Genomic DNA, 10830 nt, shown 5'->3' with positions numbered 1-10830 from the left:
ATAATTTAATACATTTATATTATTTGTAAAGATCAAATCAGTGTAATTGAGATATCCATTACCTTAAATATTTATCTTTTATTTATGCTAGAAATACTTGTTCTCTTCTAGCTATTTTGAAATATGCAATAAACTATTGTAAGCTATAGTTGGCAAATATAGTCACTGTATTGATCTAGCAAATACTAGGTCCTATTTCTTCTATCAGACTGTATATTTGTACCCATTAACCCACCTTTCTTCATTCCCCTCACCCTTCCTGGCCTCTGATAATGACAAATTTATTTTCATCTTCATGAGATCCACTTTTTAAGCTCCCACATATGAATGAGAACATATGATATTTGCCTTTCTGTGCTTGGCTTTTTTTGCTTAACATAGTAACCTCTAGTTTCATCCAGGTTCTTATAAATGACAGGATGGATAGAGTAACAATATTCCATTGGGTATATATACCACATTTTCTTTATCCATTTGCCCAGTGATGGTACCTGTACTTAAGTTGATTCCATAGTTTGGCTATTGTGAATGGTGCTCCAGTAAACATGAAAGTGCAGACATCTCTTTGACATATTGATTTTTCTTCTTTTGTATATATACCCAGTAGTGAAAATGCTGGATCATATAGCAGTTTTTAGTTATTTGAGGAACCTCTATATAGTTTTCCATAATACCTGTACTAATTTACATTCTTACCACCAGTGTATGAGTGTCCCTCTTTCTCCACATTCTCAACAGAGTCTGTTATTCCTTGTCTTTTTGATAAAAGCCATTTTAACTGGCTTGTGATATCTCATTGTGATTTGATTTGCATTTCTGTGATAATGAGTGATATTGAACAGTTTTTACATACCCGTTGGCTGTATGTATGTATGTTTTTGAGAAATGTCTATTCAGATTGTTTGCCCATTAAAACAATTGAATCATTTCTGTGGGTTTTTTTGTTTGTTTGTTTGTTTTTGTTTTTGTTTTTGCCATTGAGTTGTTTGAGCTCCTGATATATTCTGGTTATTAATTTCTTGTTAGATGGATAGTCATAAATATTTTCTCCCATTCTGTGGGTTGTCTCTTTGCTCTGTTGCTTGTTTCTTTTGCTGTGCAGAAGATTTTTAGCTTGATATAATCTCATTTGTCTATTGTTGCTTTGGTTACCTGTGTTCTTGAGGTCTTACACAAAAATCTTTGCCCAGACCAGTATCTTGGAGAGTTTCCCCAATGTTTTCTTCCAGTAGTTTCACGTCTTAGATTTAAGTCTTTAATCTATTTTGATTAGTTCTGTTGTATACAGTAAGAAATAGGGGTCTAGTTTCATTCTTCTGCCTATGGTTGTCCAGTTTTCCCAACACCATTTATTGAAGAGACTGTCTTTAACCCATTGTATGTTCTTGGTGCCTTGGTCAAAAATGAGTGGGCTGTAAATGCGTGGATTTATATCTAGGTTCCCTATTCTATTCCATTGGTGTTTGTGTCTGTTTTTATCCCAGTACTATGCTGATTTGGTTACTATAGCTTTGTAGTACATTTTGAAGTCAGGTACTGTGATGTCTCCAGCTTTGTTCTCTTTAATTAAAAAAAATTTTAGAGGCAGGATCTTGCTCTGTCACTCTGGCTGGAGTGCAGTGGTGCGATCATGGCTCACGGCAGCCTCGACCTTCTGGGCTGAAATATTCCTCCTGCCTTGGCCTGCCAAAGTGCTGAGATTACAGGTTCAAGCCATCACGCCTGGCCCAGCTTTGGTTTATTTTGCTCATGATTGCTTTGCCTATGTAAGGTTTTTTCTGGTTTCATATAAATTTTAGGATTTTGTTTCTATTTCTGTGAAGAATGTCATTGGTATTTTGATTGAGATTGCATTAGATCTATAAATTGTTTGAGTAGGATTATCATTTTCATAATATTAATGATTTCGATTCATGAGCCTGGAACATCTTTCCATTTCTTGTGTCCTCTTCAATTTCTTTCATCAGTACTTTATAGTTTTCCTTATATATGTCCTTAATTTCTATGGATATATTGGTTCCTAGATATTTTATATTCTTTGTAGCCATTGTAAATGAGATTGCTTTTTTGATTTGTTTTTCAGATTGTTATTGCCCACTTACAGTAGCTTATGTAAGTGCTACTAATTTTTGTATGTTGATTTTGTATCCTGAAATTTTACTGACTTTGTTATTTCTAACAACGTTTAAGTGAAGTCTTTAAGTTTTTCTAAGTATAAGATTATATTGGCTAGGCGTAGTGGCTCATGCCTATAATCCTAGCACTTTGGGAGGCCAAAGTGGGTGGATCACTTGAACCCAGGAGTTTGAGACCAGCCTGGGCAACATGGCAAAACCCCATCTCCACAAAAAATACAAAAATTAGCCAGACATAGTGGTGTGTGCCTGTAGTCCCAGCTACTCAGGAGGCTGAGGCAGGAGGATTGCTTGAGCCTGGGAGGTTGAGGCTGGAGTGCAGTTACACCACTGCACTCCAGCCTGGATGACACAGAGAGGGAGACCCTGTTTCAAAAAAAAAAAAAAAAAATTATGTCATCTGTGAACCAGACTGATTCGACTTCTTCCTTTCCCATTTGGAAGCCCTTTATTTCTGTCTCTTGCCTAATTGCTCTGGCCAGAATAAAACTCTTTTTAACCGTAGAGAAAACTGAGCAGCCATAGTCTACCAATGAGTTAGGCTTTGGAGATGGTGTGTCCTATGTTCTGAATATTTGCATCCCTCACCAAATCCAAATGTTGAAATCCTCATCCCTAAGGCAATGGTACTAGGCAGTCGAAGCCTTTAGGAGGTGATTATATTACAAAGGTTGAACCCTCATGAGTGAGATTTGTGTCCTTATAAAATAGGCCTGAGACCCCTTACTTCCACCTTGTGAGGACACAGTGAGAAGATTCCCTCCATTAGGAAGGTGGCCCTCAACCAGACACCAAATCTGCTGTTGCCTTGATCTTGGACTTCCCAGCTTCAGAACTGTGAGAAATAAAATTTCTGTTATCTATAAGCGACCTAGTTTATGATATTTTGTGATGGTAGCCTGAGTGAACTAAAACGGTGGGGTATGACATATTTGAGCTTATCAGGATATGCTGCAATACAGTTAAAACTGATTGAATTTGCAACAGTAGGACTGATCCATTGATTACGTGGCCTACTGCAGTATGCAGAAAGACAAAGGGGTAGAATCCCTCACCTTACACCAATTAGTACTGGTCAGGGTTTAGAGCAGGAAAGAAGCTATTTTAATCAGGAAGGAACTTAGCTGAGAAAGTTAGACGCTTATAAAACTATTGAAAGATGGTTTTGAAAAGAGCAAAAATTGGTGACTGTGACTAGGCTTTTGGCTTCAAGGTGATACACTGCCACTTCTGGGGTCCAGAGGTCAGGAAGCCACTGTGGCAGTAGAATAGGCAATGTATTGCCCAGCACTGCCCACACTCACATCTACTGGAGCCCACGTGTGCTCTTGCACCTCCACAATATGTATGGGCCGGGCTTGGTGGCTCACACCTGTAATCCCAGCACTTTGGGAGGCTGAGGCGGGCTCATCACTTGAGTTCAGGAGTTCGAAACCAGCCTGGCCAACACGGTGAAACCCCATCTCTACTAAAATACAAAAATTAGCTGGGCATGGTGGTGCATGCCTGTAGTCCCAACTACTCAGGAGGCAGAGTTGAGAGAATCACTTGAAACCGGGAGGTTGCAGTGGCTAGATCACGCCATTGCACTCCAACGTGGGTGACAGAGCGAGACTCGGTCTCAAAAATAAATAAATAAATAAAAAATAAAGATATGAAGGCCTAAGTGGATTTTGAGTTTATCTAATTTATTGTTCTCTAATAGGCCTAGAGTCTAAAATAAAGAAATAGCATAATACTTTTTTTTGTATTACTTCTGAAGTGATACAAATGAAATTATGTCTTTCTCAGAGCTTCTACAAGCTATAAAAATTCATAGACTATTTGAAAATAAGCCTTGCCACTAGTCTTATCAAAAACTTCAAAATGTTTCTACTTCTTTGAAGTGCAATTGGCACATGAAAAGAACCCAGAACTAGAAGATAAAGGGCACAACTGGGTTTTAGGCCTGGCTTTTTTTTTTTTTTTTTCTTTCTTTCTTTTTTGAGACGGAGTTTCACTCTTGTTGCCCAGGCTAGAGTGCAATGACATGATCTCAGCTCAAGGCAACCTCCACCTCCTGAGTTCAAGTGATTCTCATGCCTCTGCCTCCTGAGTAGCTGGGATTACAGGCTCCTGCCACCACACCCAGCTAATTTTTGTGTTTTTGGTAGAGACGGGGTTTCACCATGTTGGCCAGGCTGGTCTTGAACTCTTGACCTCTCAGGTCATCCACCCACCTTGGCCTCCCAAAGTGTTGGGAATACAGGCGTGAGCCACTGCACTGGGCCTAGCCTAGCCCTGGCTTCTTTTCTTACAAGCTATGTGTCCTTGGGCATTTATTTAACCTTTCTGATCTGCAGTTTTCTTTATCTGTAAAGTTGACAGTTGTAAAGATTAAATGAGATAACTTCTGAACGGTGCTTTTCAAACTAGAAAACACTGCAAATATTTGATTATGAGGTAGGTTTGTCCAAGTCCCAACAGCTGTGGGAGGACTGAAAATAAAAGATAAAAATTTTAAACCTTCAATTGTATGTGCTAAAGGAAGATGGCCAGGATGGTGAAGGGTGCAGCGACCTTGTGGATAGAAATGTGGTTGAAGGAACTAAGACTGTTACTCTGAAGCCTGAACACTGGGGTTGCAGAGGAGAATCAATATTTACAACCTGGCCTGGTGGGAGTCCTACTGTATGACCTGGCCTTCAGCAGTGTCAGATATTTAAAAATATTCCTGTTTTATTTAGAAATAAGTTATCACCTCTCCTTGCTCATTTTCCTCTCATCTTAACATTCCCTTAATCTAAAAACCAGGTAGGATGCAGGCTTAGGTCTTCAGATGTCTCAGGCTGATCTCTCTGTGCTTATAGAATCTTTTTAAGGCCAGAGGAGAGGTAGGTGACATCTGGATGTAGTCTCACAACAAAGGTCAACATGCATATCTTGGAAATCCGAAGGAAATGGAACAGGAGGAAAATGAAGACACAACTTTGAGGCACATATGGTTTGGAAGGTGTCTAATGGAAGGTCTGGATGCCTCTCAGAATTCTCAGAGGATATACTTTTTAAGGTATAAGTGACTCATGACAGGAGGAGTGGAGAGCTGATTACCAATTTGAAAATTGCTCAGGAATGTGGATTGATGTTTGGAACATCAATTTCCATACTTTATATAGTTTTTACTATTCAATCAAATTAAGATTGATGTTCAGAACATCAATTTCCATACTTTATATACTTTTTACTATTCAGTCAAATTAAGATTGATGTTTGGAACTCCAGTTTCCACGGCTTCTATTGTTTCTCTTTTCTCATAATAGTCTGTCTTTCTACCTCTTTTTATGCAACCGAGTAAGACATGGTGAGTTTAATGAATTTTGGGTTTTCTTTTTTTCCCAGTTGGGAAGATCTGTCAATATTTCATAGGCAAGCAAAAATAGGCACTAAAATATTAAAATATTTTAGTCACTTCTGAAGATCCAAAGACAGGTTCCTTTTTTGCAAAGTTTTATTCTCTTTTAATGAAGTCCTCCTTTTGCTGATTTGTCTTTTCTTTCTTTTTTTTTGAGACAGAGTTTCACTCTATCTCCCAGGCTGGAGTGCAGTCACATGATCTCGGCTCACTGCAAGCTCCACTTCCCGAGTTCAAGCGGTTCTCCTGCCTCTGCTTCCTGGGTAGCTGGGACTACAGGCACACACCACCATGCCCAGCTAACTTTTGTTTTTTTTGTAGAAACGGGATTTCACCATGTTGGCCAGGCTGGTCTCGAATGCCTGACCTCAAGTGCCTGCCTCGGCCTCCCAAAGCACTGGGATTACAGGCGTGAGTCACCATACCCAGCCTGATTTGTTTTTTGTGATTACTCAAAGATCAAACAGCTCATACAATGTACATGAGTCAGTTTTACAGACCTGGCAAGGTAGCCCTTTGGCTTGCCTTCATAGCTGTGAACCTGTAATTAAGTTGTCAAAAATTTTCAGCCTGCTACCTGTTTACAATGTAAACAAGTGATTGCTAGTATGTGAATACAGAATTTTTTTTTTCTTTTTTTCAGAGGGAGTCTTGCTCTGTCGCTCAGGCTGGAGTGCAGTGGTACAATCTCGGCTCACTGCAACCTCCGCCTCTCGGGTTCCAGTGATTCTCCTGCCTCAGTTTCCTGAGTAGCTGGGACTACAGGCATGCACCACCACATCCAGCTAATTTTTTGTATTTTTAGTAGAGACGGGGTTTCACCATGTTAGCCATGTTAGCCAGGCTGGTCTTGAACTCCTGACCTCAAGAAATCCACCTACCTCGGCCTCTTAAAGTGCTGGGATTACAGGCGTGAGCCACCGTGCCTGGCCCGAATACAGAATTTTTGAAACATTTATTTGGCTAAAACAGCATTTTTAAACAAGGAAATGTACAAAAAGAGTTGAGGTTTCATTAGAGACATGAAGATTTAATCTGAGTTGTAATTTTTGACATAATAAAGAGTGAAGCAAAGTTTTTCAGAGATTTGAGCTATTTCATTGTGCTAATTAACAGGTAGGTGTAATGATTATAGCATCATAATCTACACGGATGTGGTTTCACTAAACAGAAAATATAACATTCACTTTGTATAATTAGAAGTTTACTGTTTTGAGTCCACCTTCTTCCATCTATTTATACTCACAAGTATACCAGGGAAACGCTTTCCCTCCAAATGCAGTGGGGTAGATATGAGTTGCTCTACATACTTGAGTGTATGAATTGTCACCTTATCTATATGTTCTAAATCAAATTATCTCTGATTCTTAATCTTGACTAGCCAAAGCAGTGAGAAAGTCCATTTCAGATATGTTTTGGGAAATTTCCCCCTTTTGTTAGGGTCATGTAAAAATCCAGGTTGAAGACTCTACTTTCAGGTATAATTTCTATGGTTTGTTACTGGAAAAGTTTCTCAAAATATGTAGATCACTGGAAATAAGCAGAGGCACAGGGCTCTCTCGAATGAAGCTGGCTTTTGGAATTACTTGGCTGCAACTGTCATTTGCTACTTTAAAATTTTATTAATTATTATTATTATTTTTTTGAGACAGAGTCTCACTCTGTTGCCCAACCTGGAGTGCAGTGGCGTGATCTTGGCTCACTGCAACCTCTGCCTCCCGGGTTCAAGTGATTCTCTTTCCTTAGCCTCCTGAGTAGCTGGGACTACAGGCACGCGCCACCATGCTTGGCTAATTTTTGTGTTTTAGTAGAAACAAGGTTTCAGTTGCTCTGTCTATGGAGTAGCCATCGTTTTATTCTTTACTTTCTTAATAAACTTTCTTTTTCTTTCTTTCTTTCTTTTTTTAAAATGAAAACCGCTGTGTTAGCCAGGGTAGTCTTGAACTTCTAACCTCAAGTGATCCACCTGCCTCAGTCTCCCAAAGTGCTGGAATTACAGGCGTGAGCCACTGTGCTCGGCCTGCCATTTTCTATTGATAATTGTTATTCTCTTCCTTGGGGAGAGTAAGAGGGAGAGAAGATAGTTTGAGTGGTTCCTGTTCAAAATAAATAAATAAGCTGGGTGCGGTGGCTCACACCTGTAGTCCCAGCAATTTGGGAGGCCAAGAAGGGCAGAACACCTGAGGTCAGGAGTTTGAGACCAGTCTGGCTAACATGGTGAAACCTCATTTCTACTAAAAATTAGCTGGGCCTGGTGGCACTTGCCTGTAATCCCATCTACTCGGGAGGCTGAGGCAGGAGAATCGCTTGAACCCAGGAGGTGGAGGTTGCAGTGAGCTGAGATCGTGCCATTGCATTCTAGCTTGGGCAACAAGAGCAAAACTCAGTCTCAAAATAAAGAAATAAATACAGAAAAAATAATCCAAGTTGGGAAGGGTTATTGTCCTATCCAGCCAATGGGGCGGGGCCCAATCTTAACTGGAAGCATTGGGTTTCACTGCCGCAGTCTGTTCTGCTACAGGACTTTGCTACTCAGACCGGCCCTCCCTGTCCAACGGACAGGGATTCTCTGGGCAGGCTCAGGGACACTGTTCCCATGGGCCTCTCCACTGACCACTGGCTCAGCCCACGGACACCCTCGCTGTGGTTCCCAAGGTATCTGTGTCCTCGGCCTGGCTCTCTGGCTTCCTGCAGCCATCTGTTACTGGTGTTCCATGCGTGCAAACCGTGGGCTTCTATCATGCTCAGAGGCTCCTTCACAACTTTTTCTCTTTCTCTAGTCTTGGAGAAATCTCTCTTTTCTTAAGTTTCAGCATCAGCTTCTTCTCTTTCCCCTTTATAGACTTCTATCTCACCCACCTGCAAAAGAATAAACAGCGTGAGGGCCCCTGTTTTATCAGGCTTGGCAACAACAGCTGTGAGCACATATCTACCCATCCTGGTCCCCCACGTTCACTTAAGTCACCCAGAGTGGAGCAGGAAATCTGGTCTGCCTCGTAGGTATCAGGGAGCAGAAATGTCAGTCCTTACACCACGCCTCCTAAACAGAGATGACAAAACATAAATGAGTAATTGCCCCTCACATCAGTATTATTTTGCATTGCGTCTTTTTTATCAGAATCTGTGCGGGGGGCGGGGGGGGGGTTGTTCCTTTGTTTGAGATAAGTTCTCTCTCTGTCACCCAGGGTGGAGTACAGTGGCACAATCATGGCTCACTGCAGGTTCCACCTCCTGGTCTCAAGCAACCCTTCTGCCTCAGCCTCCCAAGTAGCTGGGACTATAGGTATACACCACCACACTTGGCTAATTTTTAGGTTTTTTGTTTTTTGTTTTTTTTGGTAGAGACAGCTTCTCACTGTGTTGCCAAGACTGGTCTTGAACTCCTGAGCTCAAGTGATCCTCCTGCCTCAGCCTCCCAAGGTGCTTTTCCTATTAGATACCCTACATACCTTCCTGCTAGATCAAAAACAGACAAGAATCTACTTTTGATCTAGCAGGAAGGTATGTACAGTATCTAGTAGGAAAAAGGCTGGTTTCAAAGCTGTGAGTCCTACCAGGGGCGGGGAAAAGGTGGAAAGGGGAGAAACTGCTTGACAGGTAAGGGATTTCACTTTGGCGAGAGGAAGATGTTCTTGAACTCCATAGAGGTGATGGTTGTACAACATTGCAAATGTACTCAATGCTACAAAATTGTTTACTTTAAAGTATTAATTTATGTTATCTGAATTTTACCTCAATAACTTATTTAAAAAGAAAAAGGCAATGAGTCCTCATGCTGGTGTCATGGGGTTTATTGGTACGAGAGCACACTGGGCTAAAAAGAGCACCCACCTGTCTCCCCCAGTTAGAAGCTAACTGACCTTGGTCAATTTCCCTAGCCCCAGTTTTCTCATGTGTTAACTGGGGATAATAATTCTCAGTCGGCAAGGATGCTGTTAGGGCAAAATTAGGTCATTTGTGAGAAGCACCAGGCACAGTGACTGGCCCACTGAGGGGGTCACTTCTCCATAGCGCCCTATCCCTGCTTCTTAAGCAGGTGATCTAGATTCTGCCAATGCCTCATGTCTGGCCTGTTGGCTTTGGGGAATGAGTGGAAATGTCGTCAGCTGAGGTTGAAGGAGAAATTATTTTGATAAAGCAGGTGAGAACACTGCTGAATTTGAGATGATTGTGAGCCATAATAGGTCAGAAGCTGGAGTCTGAGACTGGCAGAGATCGCAGTCAGGCTGGACATTGAGATTTCAGTCATCCAATATGTCACTAGGACCCTGAAAAACGACTTGGCCCAGGGGAGATTGGAGTGAACAGGTAGAGCGCTTGAGGTGAAAGACTGGGGAATATCATTTAAGGGTTAGGTGAATCCTGTGCTCATTAGGGTTATTCAACCCTATCTGTCCCCAGGCTTACCTTGTACACCTCTCTGTCTCTGCTCACTCCATTCTAACTCACTCTGTTCATTCATCTTTCCAGACTTCTATCTACAGAGCTTTTCCAGTCTTGATGTCTGCTTGGTTTGTTTCTCTGCCTCTTGACTCAGTGCTTCATTCTCTGGCTGGTGCACAGATCTACCCATCCTGGTCCCCCATGTTCCTTTCATCCAGCGTGGCATCAAGGAAGTCTGCTCATGATAATGAGATCCAGTGTGCGCTCATAATTGATCTCCAAAGAGCAGTGCTTTCTAGATTAATTCTCAGCTGGGTCTTGTCTCTTCATACTTCCCTTTTTTTTTTTTTTTTTTTTTTTTGAGACAGAGTCTTGTTATGTTGCCCATGCTGGAGTGCAGTGGCACAATCTTGGCTCATGGCAATCTCAGCCTACCAAGTTCAAGCGATTCTCCTGCCTCAGCTTCCCAATTAGCTGGGATTACAGGCACGTGCCACCATGCCTTGCTAATTTTTGTATTTTTAGTAGAAATGGGGTTTCACCATGTTGACCAGGTTGGCCATGAACTCCTGGCCTCAGGTGATCTGCCTGCCTCAGCCTCCCAAAGTGTTGGGATTACAGGTGTAAGCCACGACACCCAGACTCTTTAAACTTCATTTCTAACATGCCAGGTCCTACCCTCTTCCTTGCTTACCCTGGCACCTGGATTTCCCTGATTTTGAACTGATTATTTGGCTCCTGATTCCTGGCCTTACTTTGTCTTTGTGGGTATTTGCTTGTTCTGTCTGTTTTAATTCAGCAAATATTTATTGAGGGCCTACTATGTGCCAGGCCCTATTTTAGGATCTAGGAATACAGCAGAAACAAAACAGACCAAAATCCCTATGTTTGTGGAAAGTAAGTGGGAAGAAAAAAAAGCAG

General features: G+C 41.5%; 1 pseudogene; it reads left to right on the top strand.

Moving 5' to 3' along the window:
• Window positions 1–6988: 6988 nt before the first annotated feature.
• Window positions 6989–7191, top strand: LOC135971057 (small nucleolar RNA U3; annotated as a pseudogene).
• The last annotated feature ends 3639 nt before the right edge of the window (window positions 7192–10830 follow it).

This window comes from Macaca fascicularis, chromosome 5, assembly GCF_037993035.2.
Source record: "Macaca fascicularis isolate 582-1 chromosome 5, T2T-MFA8v1.1".
In the NCBI taxonomy this organism is placed as follows: Eukaryota; Metazoa; Chordata; class Mammalia; order Primates; family Cercopithecidae; genus Macaca; species Macaca fascicularis.
Note: the sequence above shows the minus strand (reverse complement) of the source record. Positions and strands in the feature narration are given on the sequence as shown.